General features: G+C 40.0%; 1 protein-coding gene across 4 annotated transcripts in view; it reads right to left on the reverse strand.

Annotated features, from left to right (window-relative positions):
* LOC147178405 (nuclear receptor coactivator 3-like) overlaps positions 1–21,366 on the reverse strand; it is a 74,673-nt gene extending 53,307 nt beyond the window's left edge. For 2 of the 4 annotated variants that reach the window (XM_086068845.1, XM_086068842.1), the window contains exon 1: positions 21,231–21,366. The gene's annotated coding sequence lies outside the window, so the exon portion shown is untranslated. Of the gene's footprint in view, positions 1–5,074; positions 5,222–20,495; positions 20,572–21,230 lie in introns of those variants that run through there. The other 2 variants (XM_086068844.1, XM_086068843.1) reach the window with 2 other exon arrangements.
* Between the last annotated feature and the right edge of the window lie 365 nt (positions 21,367–21,731).

Here is a 21,731-nt window from a genome sequence, read left to right on the forward strand (position 1 = left end):
CCAGGTTGAGCGGACGTGGAAAAAGGAAGGCCGAAAAGAGGCGGCTGCGGCGAGCGAGGCGGAGGCCCCGCGGGGCGTGGCGGTAGAGCCTCTTTGCCACCGCCGCCGCCGGGAACCACGGTACATCGCTTGTCGCGCCGCCGCCACCGACTGCTCGCAAGCCCCCCATCCATGGCTGCCCGCTGGAGAGGCCATAGGCCGAGACTTTTGAAGCCGCGGGGCCGCCATCTTGGGACTCCCAAGAAACGCATCTCGGAATACGCATTTCGCTGCAAAATGCCGACATGTGTAGCGGTGAACTGCCCATATCGCCAGTTTAAAGGCTGTGGGCGAACATTTCATCTGTAAGTATGGTTGAAATGAAAGAAATTGATGAAAGATGAAAGAAAAAGATGATTTTTTTTAAGATCAAAGAAAAAGAGGGTACATACCGTCCACTTGTTATACATAGTGCCCAGGCCCTATTTTAAGAGCAGAGTCTTTTATTTGTTTTAAAAGGCAGCTTGAAAAAAAAAAATATATATTTTCAGTTACACTATTTATTGTTGTTAAAAATAAACATTTTCAAAGAATGCTGATGTGTGTCTTTTTTATGTCTACAAGAACAACTGTAAAACCGCATTTTTTTTCTCAGACTATAATCATACACCAAAATCTGAAACTGTTGCACTCGTACGAGGGTCCGCAGCATCTATGAATACTTAAATACCCGGTAATTAATTCTCTGAAGTTAACATAAAAAAAAAGGATCTATAATCGGCTGTTTGATTCTTAAAAATGGCTGTTGCCGATATTCGTCTAAATGCTGAATATCGGCGCCGATAATCAGCCTATCCCTAATATACATACAATAGCACAAAGTGGTCATATAAAATAGACATCACTTCACGTATTTGATCTTCATGTTTAGAAAGAGGCTTTCAGGTTATTGATGCTCTACACAGCAATGCAGTAATTTGCTTTTTTATACAGCTTTTCTAATAACATAAGAAAAAAAATTGTCACTTGAAGACAATGTTGAAAAAGAACTAAATTTGTATTACTTGCAGTATCCACTTGACTACTAGCTTACATCTACCAACATTCTCATCCTCATTCATAGATAGTGATGAAAAATATCTGGCAAAAAAAAGTAGCATAGATCCATCCAGCTGTTTTCCGCACAGAGAAGTCACCCACATCATATCGATGACGACAGTCAGTAGTCTACAACAAATACACCTTTTGCTCAACAAATGCAATTCCTTCTGTCGTGTGCTAAAATGTCTTTTTTTGTGTGCAGATGAATACTTTTAATATGAGCCTGAAATGCAATGTGGTACAATGTCATTTTTCATTTCATCGTTTTATTTCCTTTGGTTCAATATTACAAAGCAGAATGAGGCTGCAGCTTTGCAAGCTTGCGTCCAAGAAAAAGGTCTGAAAATAAAGATCAACCAGAAGAAAAGTAGATGATCAAATCGATCCATTTCAATAAATGGCTCTGCTAATCGTACAGAAGTGAAAGTTATAGCTGAAAAAGTAAAGTTATGATAATTGCGGACAAATCCCCCAGTCGCCAAATTTAGGGAGTACAATGGACTTTCGAGTTTAATTCATTCTATGACCACAATTGTGACTCAAATCCCTTGTATTGTATCTCAAATCAGCTTCCTCCACTGAAATGAATGGAAATGCTTTTAATCAGTTCCAGCCCAAACTCCACATACCCAAAACAAAACAAACAAAAAACATTTTCACTCGTACGTTGAGGTATCACAGTATTTAATATTTTTGCAAAATACTCAATAGCATATTTTAAAACAAACACCAATTACTAATCATATTGAATTTTGAAATTACATCATATTAAATGCTCAAAACAGTCACATGCATTACAAAATAAAATGCATGTACTAGAGAGATTTATTTGTCTCAAAATTTACCATCAATCCCGACGAATTTAATTTCCTTCATTTATTTTTAATTGTTTTATATGCATTATAATCCCTTGAAAAATTAGCCATGATATGATGTCATATGTGTACTGAGTCTTAAAAAGCTTAAAAATTCTCCTGCTAACAAAAGCACAGTATTTGTAAAGCTTTGGATCTTGCAAGACGGCACGAGTGGTTTGCACATCTGCTTAAAGTTCTGAGTTTGTTGTTTTTCTCTGGATACTCCCGCTTCCTCCCACATTTTCATAAACACCTGTGTTACCCCATGGCCGGCGTTATGCTAAGACATGCACATCAGAGGGGGCAGCACAACATGTGTAACATGTGCACTGTGCAGCTTATAAACCAATGTGGTCTATAGACTGAATCTTGTGGTGCACAAAATTCACAATGTAATGGAAAACTGTATTAACACCATCGTATGACAGTAAAATCTTTTACTGTAAACTTTCATTTCCATGGGCCTTAGTGTCACCAAGGTTTAAGGTTACAACACATTAACTGGGCACTGGACACTTAAAATGCATTCTTCTGCTACTTCGAATCCCCTTGTGACACTACAACCGCAAACCTATCCAATGCTCCTTTGTGTGCCCGAAGCGGAGTGAAACTGAAGCTTCCCTAAAACATGGCCTTAACCCTTCTCGAGGACCTTATCCTGTTTGTTTTGTGGGTAAATAGAAACTCTGTGCACCAAAAACAAACACTGCACATTGTTTGTCATGGGACCACATTCTCATAGCAACAAGCTGCCCTCCCTCCTAAATCCACAGGCTGCATTTCTCCTCTTTGTGCAGATGAAGTGTGTTGCAATAAAGGTGAAAAGGCGAGCGGTCACAAATCACCAGTCAAAACAGAACTAACAGCTTCAAAATCACGTTGGCGGCACACCAGCCTTCAATGACTTAATGTCTGCCATTGCCATGCAGACCCTGGATCACCAACATGCCCCATAGGGGAACCCATGTCAGACGTCCTAGCTATGAAGCACAAATCTCCATATGCAAATAATACAAATAGTCCCACAATTCTCCATGCGGCCAGTCATGTAAGTGATCGGTGAAACTATAATCATAACACTGATGGACAAATAAAGTTTAAAACATCCATTTATCAACTTTTGCAGACAAGCCCAGATTTCCCTCTCCCAGCACTTTGTCTAGCTCCTCCGGGGGAATCCCAGTAGGCGTTCCCAGGCTCGCCGGGATAGTCTCTCCAGTGTGTCCTGGGTCATCCCCAGTGCCTTCTCCAGGTGGGATGTACCTGAAACACCTCACCGGGGAGATGTCCAGGAGGATGCCTGAGCCACCTCATCTGACTGTTCTCAATGAGGAGCAATGGCTCTACACTGAACCCATCCATCTATCTGCAATTGAGTCCTGTTTTTTGCATACGTCTTATACATAATTTCAACTTGAACAGGCCCGTTAAAGGTCCTATGCCATCAAAATCAAAATTTTCCCCACTGTTTCATAGGTCAAAATGAGTCTATGACACAGTTTGTCATTTGCATGCAAGAACCTGTGAAAGGTAAAGGCCAGCAAAAAATGAGCAAATTTGAATTTGGTGTCATTGTGACATGGATCACTCACTCATTATTCAAGTACCTGCGCACTAGGTGGTTGTTAAACGCAGGCTCAACTCAGGAAAAAATGGCTGGCCGCGGTAATGCATCTTGTGCAAAGCTAAAACTGCTAAATCAGCTGCCGTCCTCGGAGGAGTTGAGGAATAAACTGCTTCCATTTATATTTGGAGAAGCATTTCTGAACTATAATTGTGCTGCGTTCAGGTGCATTTCATAGATGATGGCTTCATCAACTTAAGCTTTCACACACACTAAAAATACATATTTGGGTTTTAAGCAACGCAGTCACACATTTACACATTGGTGAGATCAAGCAGTGTCACCATGGAGGTGGATTAAACAACTAAATAAATACATAAGCAAATAATTACAGTAATTTCTGAACTATAAACCGCTACTTTCTTCACTTGCATTCGACCCTGTGGCTAATACAAAGGTGCAGCTTATCCATCTGATCACAAGGGGGCGCACTATAAAGGAAGCGCAAGAGCAAAACAAACCAAGTGAGCCCAAATACAGTAGGAGAGAGAACGAGAGCGAGACCATTTGTGCCCTCATTATGGAAAATTAAGTACATGAACCCTTATATATCGGTGCGGTAAAAGACCTGCGGCTTACAGTCAGGTGCAGCTTATATGTGTAACAAACTCGAGTATTCCCCAAATTTAGCTAGCGCGGCTTATAGTCCAGAAATTACTGTAAGCGTACAACTGAGAACCAGCCAGTGACTGTGGCTTCGCGCTGAACAATATTCAATGTGCCTGAAGCACTACGGACACATTAGTGTAAATATTGTACTCTAATGTTAGACGGTGATTTACATTACACCACTTAGTTCAAAGCTCCCTCAATTTTGGCGATAGACATATTTTAATGTTAATAATGCACAGATTACGAATTCACTTAAGTAAAACGCGATGTTGGCTGAGGCTCGATTGAAGCTCGTCAAACACCGTTGCGTTCACTGAGGTGGCTGACTTTATTAGCTGAATCAAGTAAAACTGCCGTTTCGATCGGTGCCGTGTGCATGCTCGCGACATGGGTGCGCACATTTCTACATTGGTCTCGGCAAGTTCTTTTTCAGGTCAGTGAAACACGGGCACATGACAACCAGGGCAACAGTTCGTCTGTGGTATGGCATGTCGCACAAAGTGAATTTGAGGATCCACTGTATGATATAGTTTGGGCTTATGATTTGGATTGGTTCTGATGGAAACTATCCAATACCAATTCAGTCATTTTGGCCTGGATCATACTCGACCATTAATAGGCAAATAAGCTTATCTAAAAAGCTACTTACTGTATTAAATGACTAAATGTTGTGTAAAAAAATTATTTCATTTACAACTATACCAAAGTTCTATGTTCCTATTTGAAAATCATTCATATTTTATTAAAATGCCTAAATATTTTAAATACACACTATTCAACTAAAGAATAACAAAATAAAACAAAATCATTTACATTCGAAATACCTTTTGATTTGAATTTTAGATGATTTGTTTCATAGTCTGACCTCATAGGTCAAATTTAAAATGTTTCATCGTCTTACCTTTATCTCTGTTACTTTCCTGTACAACTCTTCCTTTTCTTCTTTGAGCTCCAAAACCCTCGCTGTATAAATAGAGAATATTCCCAGTAAAGAAAGCCTGCCTTGATCAGTCCAATTCCGAAAGAATGTTTTGAGTCTGAAGTGACTTTGTCTACTCCCCCACCATTTGTGAGTTATGAGATCAGGCTTTATTCTTACAAAGTCAAAGAAAAGTCTCACTAGGTGAACGTGCTGAAGAAGAGGAAGAAGCGTGTACTGTAAACACTGTAAACATGTGTACTCTTGTACGCCCCCTTCAGTGTGGATGCTGACAATGAGATGAATAACCTCGGTTGAGCACATGCAGAGAAAGCCACTTTTTTCCATCAGGATTCCCCAGCCATCTCGCCATCATTTCTTTGAATCCACTTATATCAAGGTAACTATGGGTGTATTCACACCTGCATGGTAGGGCTGGACAATTAACCGAAATTTGGACAATTAACCGAAATGTTATCGGGATTTCGATTTTGGCTTCTCTTGATCATTAAAACGTAAATCGAAGAATAACGATTAATGTGCAGAAAGCCGCGGCACGTTTACAAGTTCTCTACGTTGCGAAAGTACCCTGAATGAACCATGTAGCTTTTAGCTAGGACGGAACAAATCAGTGTCATTCTGCCATCACCACGTGTTCTTGAAGCTGTTTAATGACACTGCAGTTGCAGATAACTGTAAAACTAAACACACGATAAGGAGAATTACATAAAGTGTGTATTTAAATGCAAAACATGTTTCTAAAACATCGCTAGCCTAGCGCTAATGCCAAAGAGCATGGCGGATTCCATTTAAAAATGGAAACTTCGGGAGTAATAATCCTTCAAATAACGAATATTCACACACAAATGCTGTGGAAACACATACCCACAGGTACGATAACACTACGCAAAGGCAGTACAGCGGGAAGACTGCTTGGGAGAGGCGTGTGAAAGGAAGAGGACCAAGCATCGAGTCATCAGCTGTCGAGAGCAGGTTTGGAAGCTGGAAGGTGAAGTGTATGCCCATCGAAGGAGGCTGTAGAGGATTTGTGAGTCGCGCCACAGTGCCCTCAGCGTACTGGCCATCATGGGAGGAGAAAAGGCCAGAGCCGTCAAGAACATCCGTGAAGCAGCTCAGAAATGGCTTTGGATCCGAAGATGTAAATGTCACCTGAATATACACCGAGGCCTGATACACTGTGGTGTCATGTTACACCCAGAACACCCGAGCACACCAGCTAACATCATTCATAATATGTTCAGGTGCATCAGAAGATTTCTTTTAGAACAATGTAGTTACAACCAAATCACAAAAATTACGTTACAGGGTCTTTCAGGTTTTATTTTTGAAGAGCTTTGAGTAACAATCTATGTTTTTTTCTTCTTCAGTTATATCTTTGGACGTGAATGTCACTCAACCAGTAAGATCATGTGATATTTTTCCAACATGACAATACTCCGCACAACACTGTTCTCTGCTGAACACCAGTGGCCAGAGCTAAAGGTCGACCTGGAAGTAAATTATTAATGACTTGTTTTCTTTTCCTCCCTATTTTCTACTACTCGGTCTTCTCTCCTCTGTCTCTCTTTCTGATTGGTGTTTACTCACTCTGCCCTCCAACCACAACTACTTCTACCATCCTGCCTCCAGCCCTTTCGTTCTCCTTGTCGGTAAGTGAAGAAATGTTGATATTTCAAGCCGTGGTGCGTTCGAGACGGAGTGACTGCTATAAGTCAACATTTAAAAACAAAAAAGACCACCACTCTCATTTAAAATTGTAAGTAAGCCCCTGAGATGACACTGGATTCTAAAAAATGATTGGGCATATTCCTTTTTTGTTCATTATATAGTACAGCAGGCTTCCCAAATCCTGGTCCTCATACCTGATTCTAGAAATCGGAATCTTTATCAGGTTTCTGCAGAGCTTGCTGATGAATCAGGTGTGTTGGAGGACGGAAACATCTCAAACCTGCAGTACTCCAGCCCTTGAGGACCAGGATTGGGGAAACCTGGTCTTCGTAGAGCATTCTACAGTCGGGCCACCCAAAGTTTACTGACAGTGGGCCAGTAAAATTAAATAAAAATAATAAATACGATGAAATCAACACATTCTTTTTTTCTTTTTCTTTTTTACATAACATTTTTAGTTTTATCCACTTAAATTGATGACTCATCGTTGATCTTTATACAAAAAAAAAAAATAAGAATCCTATAAGGAACAAGATATACAGCCCAGAAAATATGAAATGGTAAATATTCAGTTAGATTTTATGCTGCGCAAAAGAATACATAAATAAAACATGAAATGCAACAATGTAACTACACAAAAGTCATATTTACTTAACATCTTAAATAGTACAGCATAGAGACGTCACACTACACATGAAATAGTTATTGAAACTTTTCACGCTACCAGTACCGGTTCAAGCGCGGCCACCACAACGTGGCTCATGGTGGCCCTGTCAAAAGAGGCTTAATGTCAGCCCCTACTCAACGCAATTTAGGTTGAGCATAGCTTTTAATCATTAACTATTTCATTAAGTTGGAGAATCAAATAAATAAATACAAACTATCTACGATGACAGCAGTATTGTTGGCACTCTGCACAGGGGATCAAGATAGAATGTTGCAAATGATAGACAGACAAACACTTTATTAATCCCGTTGGGGAAATTATGGCATCTAACAGCTCACAGTCAATAGACATATATACTGTATGCACAAACACGTCAATAAATACATAGAGGTAAAGACATAAAAGGAGGTCAGTAATAAACCGCTGAGTCCACATGATAAAAGAACCCGAGTCATATCATGAGCCGCTGCCCTCAACTGAGGCATTAAATAGTCTCATCGCTGTTGAGACAAAGGAGTACCTACAGCACTCAGTCCACAAACAAGTTTTGAAAATATTGATCATAATAATAGGTTGGAAAGAAAAATGCTATTTCAAACTAAAATGTTTTTTTTGCTTTGTTTACGCTAACATAAGAGCCCCTCTTGGATATGACCGCAACAATGCTGTCATTCATTGAACATGTAAATTCATGGATAGTTTCAGCCCGTATCTCATTTGAGGATGCAAGAGCTGCCTTCTTTTTTTTTTTTTTACCATAGCAGGAAATGGTGTGTTACAGACTACCCTTGATCTTTTTCAGGGGTAATTTTGACAACTTCAGATGCCCTAACAGAGCCTACCATCTCATTCTCCATTTATTCCAGCCCAAAACATTACTTTGCCAAATCCTTGTGGACGTTGCAGCCTTGTTGGAACATGTTGGCCATCAACCAACCATCCAAAACCCCATTCAGATTTACCATCCCAGGGAACACGACATTCAAAAGTAAATACAACTGCTAGATAATTACACTTCATTTTCTAAATGCACTGCAAATGTTTCTCCTTATGAGAATGGAAAGCTTTACGCATGACTGCAAACCTTTGGATGATCCTGCATCAAGAAATGATTGGAACTCCACAGACGCCAGCTGCTACAAATACCTGCTTGCTGCTTATTAACGGCATTTTAAAAGCTGCCTTCTGAACACAATGCCTGACAAAAACTTTTCTTATGCACCTCTATCGGAACGAACCCATTTGCGCTCAGTCACACACAATTTGTTTAACTATCTTGGTCATCTTGCTTTAGTTATCTAGGAACGTCTAGTGTTTCCATTACTTTCGCAAGGCATTGTATGATTTTTTTCATCAGCAGCGAGATCCTTCTTATCCCGCCATTGTGCATAAAAACTGCCAATACTTGCCCAAAGTAATTTCCCTTTAATTAGATCGAGCTATGTTACTAATGATCAAACCTGCTTGACATTAGCCGTTTTAACATGGAGACTTTTTGCCATTCCGATTTAAATCATGGGTCAACTGTTTACAATGTGACGTGATCTATCTGACGTTTAAACGTGTCCCCACATTTATCAGAGCAGCCATGTTACGACAGTGTGACGCACAGATCGATGTAAACATCACATGATTAACCAAGATGGAGTTTGTTTGTCTATTTAGCAATAGTGATTGTTTTAACACTTTCATGAAAGCAACAGCTTGATGAAAAAAAGTTACAAGTACTTTAAAACAAGCTTTGCCGTCGCAGACGACTTCCAGTAGGACACTTCAATTTTCAAGTGTGTAAACGAGGATGTCACTATGCATTTATATCAGGGCACCGCATGCGCAGAACAGACTCGGCGTGGCTATTCTGATTCAACTGTTTGCATGATGTTTGTTCTGATTGGCAAAAGCAATATACCACACCTGTAAATTTGATTGAAATTCCATTTGTATTCGGCCTTTTTAATCGCCATTAAGGTGTTTATGTGGAGCACTTTCATTCCATGTGGTCATTCAGTTTCATTCTAATCCAAACACAAGGCTCCATGTAAACCTGACTATTGGTTTCAGTGATCGAAACAGGCAGGTGAAACTAAACGCAGTATGCAAAATGTGCCACAGAAAACACTAAGACTGTAATGGTTATTCAATGAAAAATCTGACTGCAGTACATTTTGAACCCAGTGTCGTTTGGAGCTTTTACACCATCTCCCCCTAAAAACAAACCAAAAGCATTTTTTGACAGTAGATCCGTTTTTTTCTTTTCTTGCTACATAGGATCGACAACAAGACAGCCAGAGGTATGCCCTAATTACATTTCTCACTTTGAGAAACCCAAACAATGGCTGTTAAAAAGACCCCGGTGGACACAATCACGGCATCTTTTTCTCATATTGCATAAAATCAATATTAATGTACAACCGTTCAAAGAGACATACCAGTGTTTACTACGTCTCAGATCTGGCAGGGGAAAAAAGTTTGTTGTGAGAAAGAGAAAAAGAAAGTGATGTGGAGGACTGGAAAGAGAAAGAAATGTGCTCCCTATGCTTCTCTTCCATTTACCAGCATTTCAGACATGCATACTCAAGGTACGGGAGCAACTGTGCTTTGTACTCATCCACACTGTGTAATTCAGCACTTTGGTTGAAGCCTAATCCACTGTCTTGTCTGCGCGTCATGTGAAAATCTCCTTAGTCACATGTATGTCACTGAGAGATTCCCAGGATCTTGCATTCTGCATGAAGCTCTTTCCAAATAGTGTTTGCCGAGCATTGCCTTCAGTGGTGAGTCCATCATCGTGCCGGCCTACCATTGTTACAATTATACTGCCTCATCCACATTATATTCTGCTCCACCTCTTTTGCAGTTTACTCTGACCAGGTCGGAACCAGATACAGAATAGGTGGCTGAATAATAAATTCTTTGCATTTATACTTAGGGACTGAGCCAGTCCGCGAATAGCAAAAATCCGTATCTAATTGACACCCATTGAAATGTATTGGAAGAAAAAAAGCTTGTAATCAATTAAATTTTTGTGAAAAAAATATTTGAAATATTCAACAACAACAAAACATTGGAAAAAGAAGGAGCAAATATGAGTGACCATGGGTGCGGAACCACAAGTGTGTGTGTGTGTGTGTGTAGGATATTTGTTTAGTCAACCCTACCTGCCAGACGGCCTTTATACTATATTTCTCTTTTTGCCATTGTGTAGCCTAGTGGACGAGGAATGAACAGGCCTCTGATATCACAGCACAATATGACTTGAGAAGGGAAGGGTGGTTCCGACCTTGCCCGTTGCCTTCACGACCTGGAGATAGAGGCCCGACAGTTTCCCAATTTCATGACCTGGAACACTTGTGCATCCGCCACCGCCCCATGGCTCACCCCTAGATTACACCGCATACGTGTGCATTGCGGATTCGCTCCGCCGATTTGTTTCCATTTCCTGCTTGTTTGTATTACACCGGCTACGTATGCACTGCGTATCGACTGCTGACCAGCGTACCAAGATCGCCGGCAAAGCGCTCCCGAGCCTCCCGGTCAAATTTCTCAGCCTCGTATCATCGTTATTAAAATTAAGAGTGTCATTTCTAACCGCTATTTTGTTGTTGTTAATTACTATTTTTAATTTAAAAAAATTGGGTAAACATGTGGCCGGAAAAAATTGATCGATTGCCGTTATATTCTTGTTTCTCAAATCAATGTTTTGGATATTAGCTTAATTCTATTTTATTGTTATTATTTTAAAATCTACAAAGGTTTGAACGCTGAGAGTGTTTAAATAAGAGATACAGTATGTGAGAAAATGTTAACGCCCATCAAGAAAAGTGCATGTATAAAGTGTGTGGTGAGGTGTTAGCCTTAAAACATATATAATAAATGACAAAAATATAGTATAAACGAAGAAACGTTTAGAATAAACGAAAAAAGTAAATGAAAAATATACTTTTAATGAAAAAAAATGACTGTAAATGGAAAAAAAGAACATATATGATAAGTGAAAAAGCATTCATAATAAAACTAAAAATCATACCAAAACGAAAATACATATATAATAAACAAAAATATATATATAATTAACGGGAAAAAAAATAAATAAAAAATGTACGCGGATTTCCATTTATCGCAGGTACAGTAATTTCTGGACTATAAGGCGCACGTGGCTATAAGCTGCGCTAGCTAATTTTGGGGAATACTCGAGTTTGTTACACTTGCATAATTAAAAATGGGAAAAAATGACCCTAATATTTTGACATGAACAAATATTCTAAATGTGATACGCAAACATTCATTAAATGCTTTACTTTAATGCATGCAATTATGTTTATTGCTAAAACACAACTCGACTTACAAACAACCCATTGTGTTCGTAAGTTGATGACTACCCTGTACTTCATTTAGCGTGGTGAGTGACATTAATATAATGTATTTTATTGACCATTTAAAGTTAGACGCGGAAATGACGTCAATTTCTGCCATGACGTCGTCCGTGCTTCGCCCTCTTTACATCGAGTTATTCCAAACTCCATGTATATGGAGGTAACTGTCAACTTGCGCATGTAAATGTGTTATTCTGATTGTTCCAGAAACCCAATTTCTGACCATAACCCGAATATTGCCTGCATGTAAACGTAGTCATAGATGCTGCCGACACTAAAGAGAAGAGCTACTAGAAGGAGATGATTGCGTGTGTGCGTGCGTGCGTGCGTGCGTGCGTGCGTGCGTGCGTGCGTGCGTGCGTGCGTGCGTGCGGCAGGGGCAGAGCAATAGGAGCAGAGTGGCAGCAGAAGGGAAGGCAGGACAGGGGTGAACAGAGTTGAGGTGGTGGTCACGTAATAGACGGGTTCAGGCAGAGTTGAAGCTGCTACTTCACTGGGCTGCATCTGGTAACATTTACCTCAACTTCTGCCCTGTAAGTGTGTGCGCACGCGTAAATAACAGCTAAACGGCATAAAAGCAGGCCGGGATTATTATTATTTTTTTTTTACAATGGAAAATAAGTAAAACAGAGCACCCCTTCTTCAAGCCACACACATCCCTATGAGGAACCCATTTAACAAGCATCTATTAGTTTAAAGCAAGGAAAGACATGAAACTACAGCCCCTTTCAAGAGTTCTACTTGAGGCAAATACGAAAAGGCCAGATTGTGCTTTCCAAGTCCATGCTCTTTTAAAAGACTTATCTGACTTGACACCTCAGCTCTTGGAAAATAGTCCATCGACATGCGGGGGGGAAAAAAATTGTTGCCACATAGAATCCAATCATCCTGACTCTTTAACATAGATGTGAACAACCAGTTGAAACATACAATGAAAATCCAGTCTTGTCACTGAAGGAGGGTTAACGTGTATAAGGACCATATAAATCGTTTATCAAATAAATAAGCTCAACTAATTTTTGTTCAAGCTTTTCCATTTTTACTCCCTAATTAAAAATAATAATAATTTTAATCAGAGAGCCAAATTTATTCCAACCTAATTTGCTTGTAACAGGTAGTAATTGCTATCGATAAATGGTGACGATTTTGCCGACCTCAAAGATGAGAAAGAAAAGACCGATGGGGGAGGTTTGAATAAAAATGATACCAATGCGTATTGGAGAACAAAAAAACACAACCGAACCAGCATGTTTCTCCGACTGACAAGCTAAATATTTTAGCAGAGCCTACACTGCCATATGTGCAGGGATTCCTCAATGTGTGTTGCTTTATTGACAAAAATAACTGTGTGTGTGTGTGTGTGTGTGTGTGCGTGTGCGTGTGCCAGCGGGGGAGATGAAGGGTTTCGTATATATGTTCACCAACACTACATTACTAAAGCGCTTTCCATTGGTCACTTAGATGTCATTTCATATTTGCCTGCCTCTTCCAGCAAGCATCCTACAGTGTGTGCTGCATGATGCTCAGTTCAGCGCTGGATGAACGACCTTGAGCGGGCGCGAAGGGCTGCGTTGCTGTGGCAACCAAGCCTCGCGCAACCAGTAACAGCTGGATGCTACAGCACGACGTGAATTTTTGTGGGTGTCGCCGCTTCATTACAGCCACTCTCCCCCTCCTATATAGCCCCTCCTCTACCTTCGTTTCTCACTGTGTCTCATTCGTCATCTCGCTTACATGCAAACACACAAGGACACTTACACAAAGGAAGGCTGGTTCTCCAATAACAGTCATACAAACTTAGCTTGAGTACGGCACTTGAGAAAAATCAAATCAAGTCCTTTGTGTATGTGGAAAGACAGAGGAGGAGAAGCAGCCATGAGATGCACGGAACAACAGGAATCCAAAGCCACAGGCGACTAACAAATTCGCACATAAGAAAAGCATCGAGATGGCCACTTGACATTCCTCTCACAGCAAAAAATGAAGTGAGCAGAGTGGGAGATGGGCTGTGCTGAATCGTTCCAGACGAGAAAGGAAAAGTGAAACCAAGAATGCGCTGCTAGTAGTTGCGCTGGCATCGATTGTACACGCTCACCACTCTTTCCTCAGAGGTTTGCATGCCAACTCTGCACACTAACTGTAAATAACATGTCGACTATGCAAGTTTTAATGAATGAGATTATTTCCTGACCCCAAACTTGCAGCAAAAAAAACAACAAAAAACTATAAATTGATGCCTTTATTCAGTTACATTCATTCATACAGTTATAATTATATATTAATAACTTCCCCGTTTTATTGCAAATACCCCATTTTAGGAACTTTGAGACATTTAAATTTTAAAGTACCACAGTTTTACTTTTTCCAAGTTGGGCTGCAGCTTGGCAGTGACTTTTCATGATCCATTCAACATTGGTACCACAATTTAAGTGTACCCACCAAAAAAGCTGTCTGCTGTCGTGCCTGTCTTAAATAAAAGTACTCACGGCATCAGACCAGGGTTATAAGAGTTTGGAATTTTTTCTTATAGTCTTAAAGTTAGTTTTTATTTTGTTTTACTTCTTTAAAAAAAAAAGGGTAAAAATCTGTTAGTTTTAATTATTTTTTTGGGTAATTTTTTTAAATTAATTTGTATTTATTTTTTCCCCAAGAAAATGCTTCATTTTAGTTTAGTTTTTATCAGTAACTTTATTTTTATTATGATATGGAATGTTTATCAAAGAAAAAATGGTCACTAATTATTGTGTACAATAAAGTGAGGTAAACTAAAATTGTTAAACAATTGTTTGTCCTTCCTTCTCCAATACGGACGTACATTAGAACTGAAATCAAAACTGTACATTTAAACCCTGAAAGCTCATGTATGATAGTAACTGACAAAGATGAAAACTAACAACATTCTAACGATAATTATAGTTAGTTAGTTGTAATTATTTTCTTTAAATGTAAGATGTACTTACAATTAGCATTTTTTCAAAGCATGGGATTTTAAAATATATTTTAAAAGTAGCATACATGCAAGAAAACATCTTGGCTTTTTTTCAGTTTCTGCTTTTATTTAAAGTTAACTAAATTATTTGTTTTGAAAACCAACCAGTACCATGATCCCAAAGGAGGACTTGTTATGTTGATAATTATTGCACAATATTTATTTACCATTAAGATAATTACTTATTTGCTCTTTCTTTTTCTTTTTTGAACGATACATAGTGGGACTGTGGTCAAAGTTAAAACCCGTTCCCAAATTAAAACCAGACACAAGATGGCACAGCAGTGTTTTGTTTATCCAAATAACTTTGCGCTGATTGGGGGTACTAGGCTAAAAAAATATTTTACATCGCTGGAAAAAGGTTGAGAACCACTACCTTACATGATCCTAATCTAGCTAGTTTAGGGCTAAGTTGCTAACGTTAGGATAACGTTAAATTGATCCTTTCTTCATTTTTTTTATGTGAAGCACATTGTGTTTTTTTAAAGTATGAAAGGTGCTATAGAAATAAAGATTTGATTGATTGATTGACTGACATTAGCCTAGCCGAAACGCACAGTTTAACAACAATGTATTTGCGACAAAAACCTCCTCTGTAAAGTCACATTGCCAGTAGCTTAAAACAATGATTTTTTTGGAAACAACTTTAAAACGTACCTGTGAATGATGTTTTCATTGTATGTACAGTATGTTCGGACAGCCTGCATGCCGTCACTCACTGGAAAGACATTTATTCATTTCTGCCTCGCGCAAGAGACGGAGCGACCTGTCAATCAACTGAAGTGGCATTGACACCCACGCGTTAGCAATAAAGTTCTCGGCATGACTCGCCCTACTCATTTTCTGATAGGGGCATCAGTTCTCATGCCTTTAATTAACCAATATGACAGCGAGTGCAGGCCAGCCACTTAGAGGCAGCGGAGGGTGGGTCTTGGCCACTGATTTATATATTACTGGATAGCCGAAAAACTGCGCATCCAGGAGGATTACGTCATTTGTATCGGTCCGATGCTAAATTTGACCGCTACTGAAAGCCACCTCAAATACACTAACGTTGGTTTGGTTACTATCACTTTAAGAGTTTGCTGCTGTGCATGACGCAGGAGGCAAAATGGTGCCGCTGCGCGCGAGTCACGACTTCAAAAGTAAACAATGAAACATTTTCTACTCAAAAAATGTAGTAGTACACAACCAGCGGAAGTCTCCTAGACTCTAAAAACAATATTATTATAAATATTGAAACTTGGGGTAAAAGTTTTCGTGAGCGCACGCAACGCTTGCCGAGTCCCTTTCGCTTAAATGAGACTGGATAATGCATACTTGGCTTAATGATAATTAGTCAGCAGAGTAATGAAAATGCATACATTTATTTGACTACCCTTGGGGAGCTTATTTGAACGCACGCACTTTTAAGCCATGAATGAGTCTATCAATGTGCTTTGATCCATTATGTTTTAATTGCACACAAGCAATGAATTAATTAACGAGATTGACAAAATTACCCAAATCACCTTCAAGAGGGTTTCATCTACCATTTTGACAATGAGCTGCAAGCTTTGGCACCCCTTAAAGTAGCCCTTGTAGTCTTGGACACTAAAATACTACAACTTTTTAGTTATTTGCGTTTTAACAAACTTTTTTTTTTTAATGGTTTTTTTTGTGTGTGGTAGTTTTGTTAATATGGAAACAAGGTACTATATAGAAAAATCATTTCTTATGACTCAAAGACGTGTGATGGCATTCAACGAGGCTGAGAGGCATTGACCACTGGACAGGAGCAGGACAAAAATGAAGAAAAAGGACAACCTCCTCCACTGACCTGAATCAATGTGAACCAGTGAAGATTAATTCCTGTTTAACACATCCTGACACATGGAGAAGGGGCCTCAATAACAGGACAACAGTTCAGTCGGCAGTACACTGCGACTGGGGGGAGGCAGAGGACAGCGGGCAAAACGGCCCTGAGAGACGAGCAAGAATGGAGGAAAGAATGTGGAGCGTTTCGTCAGAAAGCAGAGGACGGCACAGACTAAGAGAAAACAAAAAAACAATGGAAGAATTCCAGGTAGAATTCCAGCAAGAGCCTCCACCTGTGCCCCTCCTCCTTTCGATAGCCACATTTTCCTCATCCTCGCAATCTTCCCAGGCTGGTGGTGGGTGAGATCCAGCCTCCTCAGCCCTGCCCCACTCAACAGCATCCCCTGCTAACCTCTGTCCCCATTTTCCCCCCAATTCAGCAAACATCGTGCATCACTGTCACCCTCCTCCTCTTCACATTCATCTCGCCATCCGCTCATAGCCAAGACCAGCCAAGACCTGGACCACAGGGACAACTGAGAATCTGTCAGAAGAGGGACGCTTTGGCGGAGGAGGGTGATCGACTCCGCGCCGCCATGCTCCTTCACTTGGGACGATGTGCAATCCTACTGTACGTTGGTCGCGTTTTCGAATTATTGAGGCCACTGCACGATTGAATACAATCTAAAGTGTCAAAATCATAAATAGAAATTAAAAATTGGAGGATGAGGTTTATTTATTTTGTTGTGAATTGAGTTTTCAAAGTTAAAAATGTTATATTGGAAAAGGTGGCTATTACAAATCTAATATTCCCATTGGAAGTGACGGGTAGGGCATGATAAGCTTAGGTTTCTTCCTACTCCTTTTTGAACAGTGATTTGTATATTTTTTGTTTGTTTCTCTTGTTTTACTTTTTAATGGATGTTCAAATAAATTCATTCATTCATTGAATCCAATTGAATTAATACAATGTAAATACAGCCTAACTTGCAATCAGTCGAGCTCGCCTCTTGCCCAATGTCAGCTGGGTTAGGCTCCCCCCCAGGGGCTTAGCCCCAAGGACAGGGCTGGGCAAACTCGGTCCTCGAGGGCTGGAGTCCTGCAGGTTTGGGATGTTGCCCTTCTCCAACACAGCTGATATATGATCAGCTCATCAGCAAGCTCTGCATAAGCCTGATAATGATCCTGTTGATTGGAATCAGCTTGTGTTGGAAGAGGGAAACCTCCAAAACCTGCAGGACTTCGGCCCTCGAGGACCGAGTTTGCCTGCCCCTGCTGTAGGAGATGCACAGATGAACAGATGAATACAATACTGTGTAAAAGTTAAAGTCATCATAAGACTTAAGGTGTTATTTCCGTCAGTATTTTAATATGGTACACAAACACATGAAGCATTTTTAGAAAATTAACCATATATATATATATATATATGTATGTGTATGTGTATGTGTGTGTGTGTGTGTGTGTACACATAGTCTACAGTGTATGAAAAATTGTATGCAAAAAAAGGTGGCTGTGTTGTCATAAAGTGAGTCTATCATTTTCAATTAAGATACATTGAATTATTTATTAAGTGATCAACAGAGAGGCAAATGACGTGGATTTGGCTCAAAGCACAGTAACTGTTTGCTCACAAACACTTCTGAAGTCACATGTTACATTTCGGTGCATATGTGACTAGAAGGAAAATATTACTCAATGACTTCTAAATGAAATATGAAAGTAATATTAAAGTGTGAATATGTTTTATTTCAGGTTTAAAACTATGCTTTTAACCATGCCTATGATTGAGATCTTTCAACGTTTTTAACCCCAAATTATTTTTAAGTTTTATTTATTAATTTTAGTAATCTCAAAAATTTAAACGTGTATTTCCGTACTTTGTAGGTGTCTTTAGTTCTTCCAAGTTTTTTTTTTGCTTTAAAATATTGTACTTTTAATTATGTAAAGCAGACCGAGTTTCCTTGTGTATGGCGTGCAATAGCTGCCTGCCTTAAATATCTCCACTTTCTGTTCATTACTCTCAAGTTAAATTAAATGATGCACCTTTACTGACATGTTTCATATTCATAATATTAAATCCACATAGAGTTTTATATGATTGTTAGACTCTCGCTGTCTACACTCACGTCTCCAGAAGGTATCGCTCCACACTTGCTCTCTCTACTCATCGTGCTGTTTCCTACAATTCAACATGGGTGGTTGATTAGTAATACCAATTATATTATTATCATCATCCACTGATGACAACCATAAGTGAATGATCTTTTTACTTTAGTGTGAATTAAAGCATAAAGTTCCCTCTAAAAACCTGCTTCATCTGTATATCAGCCAGGAACTTCACATGCATCGTAGAGTAACTATTAGACAATATAGCATGAGACTTTCTGCTGTTAGCTGGGCCGTAGCCACATTTAACAAATTATTACTAGCGGCAGACAGTGATGAAGACTTACTTTCTTCTTCAGAAACTTCCTTCCTTTTATCCATCATGACTCCCTTTCTCGGCCGTGGCAGACAATGGACGCTAATACCGGCAGGTTAGGAGCAAGCAAACAAGCAGGAAAGCATGGAATGGATTTTCAGTAATAAAAGTGTTCAAGTGGAACGGATTAGAATTGGATAACAAAACATGACAAGGGCTCTTGCTATCTACAGAACTATTGAAGTGAAAAAAATCAATTGATTTCTGATCATATAAGTAATTAATTACAGCCCATCAGTCACGTTATTTTCCTAAATGCTGATTATAGTTGGCATGTTAGGAACACTTGGCTGACAAGAGGCACGTTCAACTGCAAGCATGGTCGCAGTCGACGACGCAGTGAAAATATGGACTAGATTATTTCCAAATAAGAACGTTTTCGACATGATTAAGTTGGAATGGATTGGATAATTACACACGAGAAGCGTGGATGACCTTACACGTGGAAGTACAGGGAAACAAACAGATATATGATTTTATTTACATGAATAATGAGGTTATGTGCCTGAATATTTAGTTTATATATATATATATATACACACATATATATTTATATGATTCATAACACTAACCCTGGCCTGTATAATAAAGGATGCCAGCAAATTGGGGGACTGTATTATATACACACTTTTTGAGGGTGATTTTTAGGAGAGCGTATAATACACGGGTGCATATTGTACAAATAATTTTACGGTTATTTGTATATATATATATATAAAAACCAATTCATTTAGGGAGGGCTTAAGAATATTTTAGGTAGGCTTGAGCCCCGTAAAATAGGTCTAACGACGCCATTGCCCCCCCCCACCCCACCCCCACACACACACCCCACCACCCACTGCAACTATGCGTAAGATAATAGATGGTAGATGGATGGATTTACATTAGTATAAATAGTTTCCTTCAATATGAAGGTTCAATCTTTCTGGGTCATCAACATATGTCACAAATCCACCAACCGTTCAACAGGTGCACTAAATAATCATCGTGTTTTTCCTGTAAGGAATCAATAATTATGCTTCTCTTCTGTTACAATTTTCTGCTTGTATTCAAGTGCAAATTAGAAATTAAACCAGACTACCAATGCATGAAAATAATCATACAGAGAGTCTTTAATTAGCAATTAAGGTGTATATCCTTCCACAGTCACACACCACATGCATCAGTTTTACTCCCTTTGTGTTTACACACAATGTGGAGAGCAGACAGTACATGAGAGCTGGCAAATACGCACTGAGTGAGGTATCAAAGAAGGTGTACAGAAGTGTCGGAGCACGGTCGCTGTGCTGCCCCCTGCAGATATGCACAGCGAGACGCGTTCTGGAGGGTGATGACACAGATGACATACGAGTCTTCACAGCAGACACAAACGTGTAACGAAGAAAAAAAAAACGAGCACGTACTTTCACCTCCGATATTTGCCCCCAAAGCATTGACGATCTAACGCACAAACATGAGCTTGTGTACTTTTCCATTGCTCAGCAGGACATGTGGACTCCGGCTCTTGCAGACAGGCAGCATCGTTTCCACAAATCGCACGCTTGCAGCAGCAAAACGCAAGCTCACGGCTCTCTCAAAACAGTGCGCGCAGTGAATCAAATGCGCGATCGTGTGCGTGCACTCATCAGATCAGCAAACCTTTCGCACCCTTTTACGTTGCTACCGTGCCGTGGACAGCCTGTCTCGCAAGCTGCCGGCCGACCGTCCCTGTCAAATGCAGCCAAACGTTCACGTCTCACCTCACGCTGTTCGCGTGCGTGTTTGGTTTTTAAACATAAAACTTCCAAACACGTTAAGCGGAAACACTTGCCACCAGCGGCGTGTGTGTGTAAACTAGCCAGTTCGTGTGAAGTTCACTTGGTGAAATAAAGATGCAATTAAAGGAATAATTGTTTAATCGTACCGACTGCGTGACAAAGACACGTAGCATGCAAATAGGAGATGAAATGTTTAGTGTCATTTAGAAGAGCGTACACTATGCCCGCTGCACCGCACCAATATCAATTTGTGTGCACTGCCGCAGGGAACACAAGTAAGCAAGCTGCATTTCCGTCCTCTATCAAATCACAAACCAAACGCAAAGTGTGGTGTAATTCGTGTCTCAAAGTAAGGGAGGAAAACACATAGGAAGGGCTTACCTTTTGGACGTATCTCTCTACCGGATCGATTATTTCGTCTTTACACCATTAACTCTCCGCCATCTTCGTCACTGTTTGTTTAAATGAGAAACACTCCCGGAGCCTAACGAAGCCAGTTCTGTAAGTTGAGGCGTCGCAGGCGCTTGTGGGTAATGAAGTTCATTTGCGGAAAGCGTCGAAGTTCCGGCCTCGCTGTTCAACACGGAAATGGACTACAGACAGACGACACCACCACGCCGGAGAGAGCAGGGGAGGTGAGGGGCTCACGGGGGCGTTCGCTGTCTGTCTCGCCGCTTCCAGACGGGTGTCAGTGACTTCCGCAGGTCGGCCAGAGGTTACAAGGTGTGAACCTTCCCTTGACCTCCAGACAACTTTCAAAATGCCTGGCTTGGTTGGAGAAAGTTGTTTTAACTGACGACCCCAGTGAAGTATGAGACTGATATTTATTTAATCTAACAAAATGTTATACATTTTACAAAAAAATTAGTCAAATAAACAATC

Source organism: Leptonotus elevatus, chromosome 2 (genome assembly GCF_054856555.1).
Source record: "Leptonotus elevatus isolate MCC_2025b chromosome 2, RoL_Lele_1.0, whole genome shotgun sequence".
Classification (NCBI taxonomy): domain Eukaryota; kingdom Metazoa; phylum Chordata; class Actinopteri; order Syngnathiformes; family Syngnathidae; genus Leptonotus; species Leptonotus elevatus.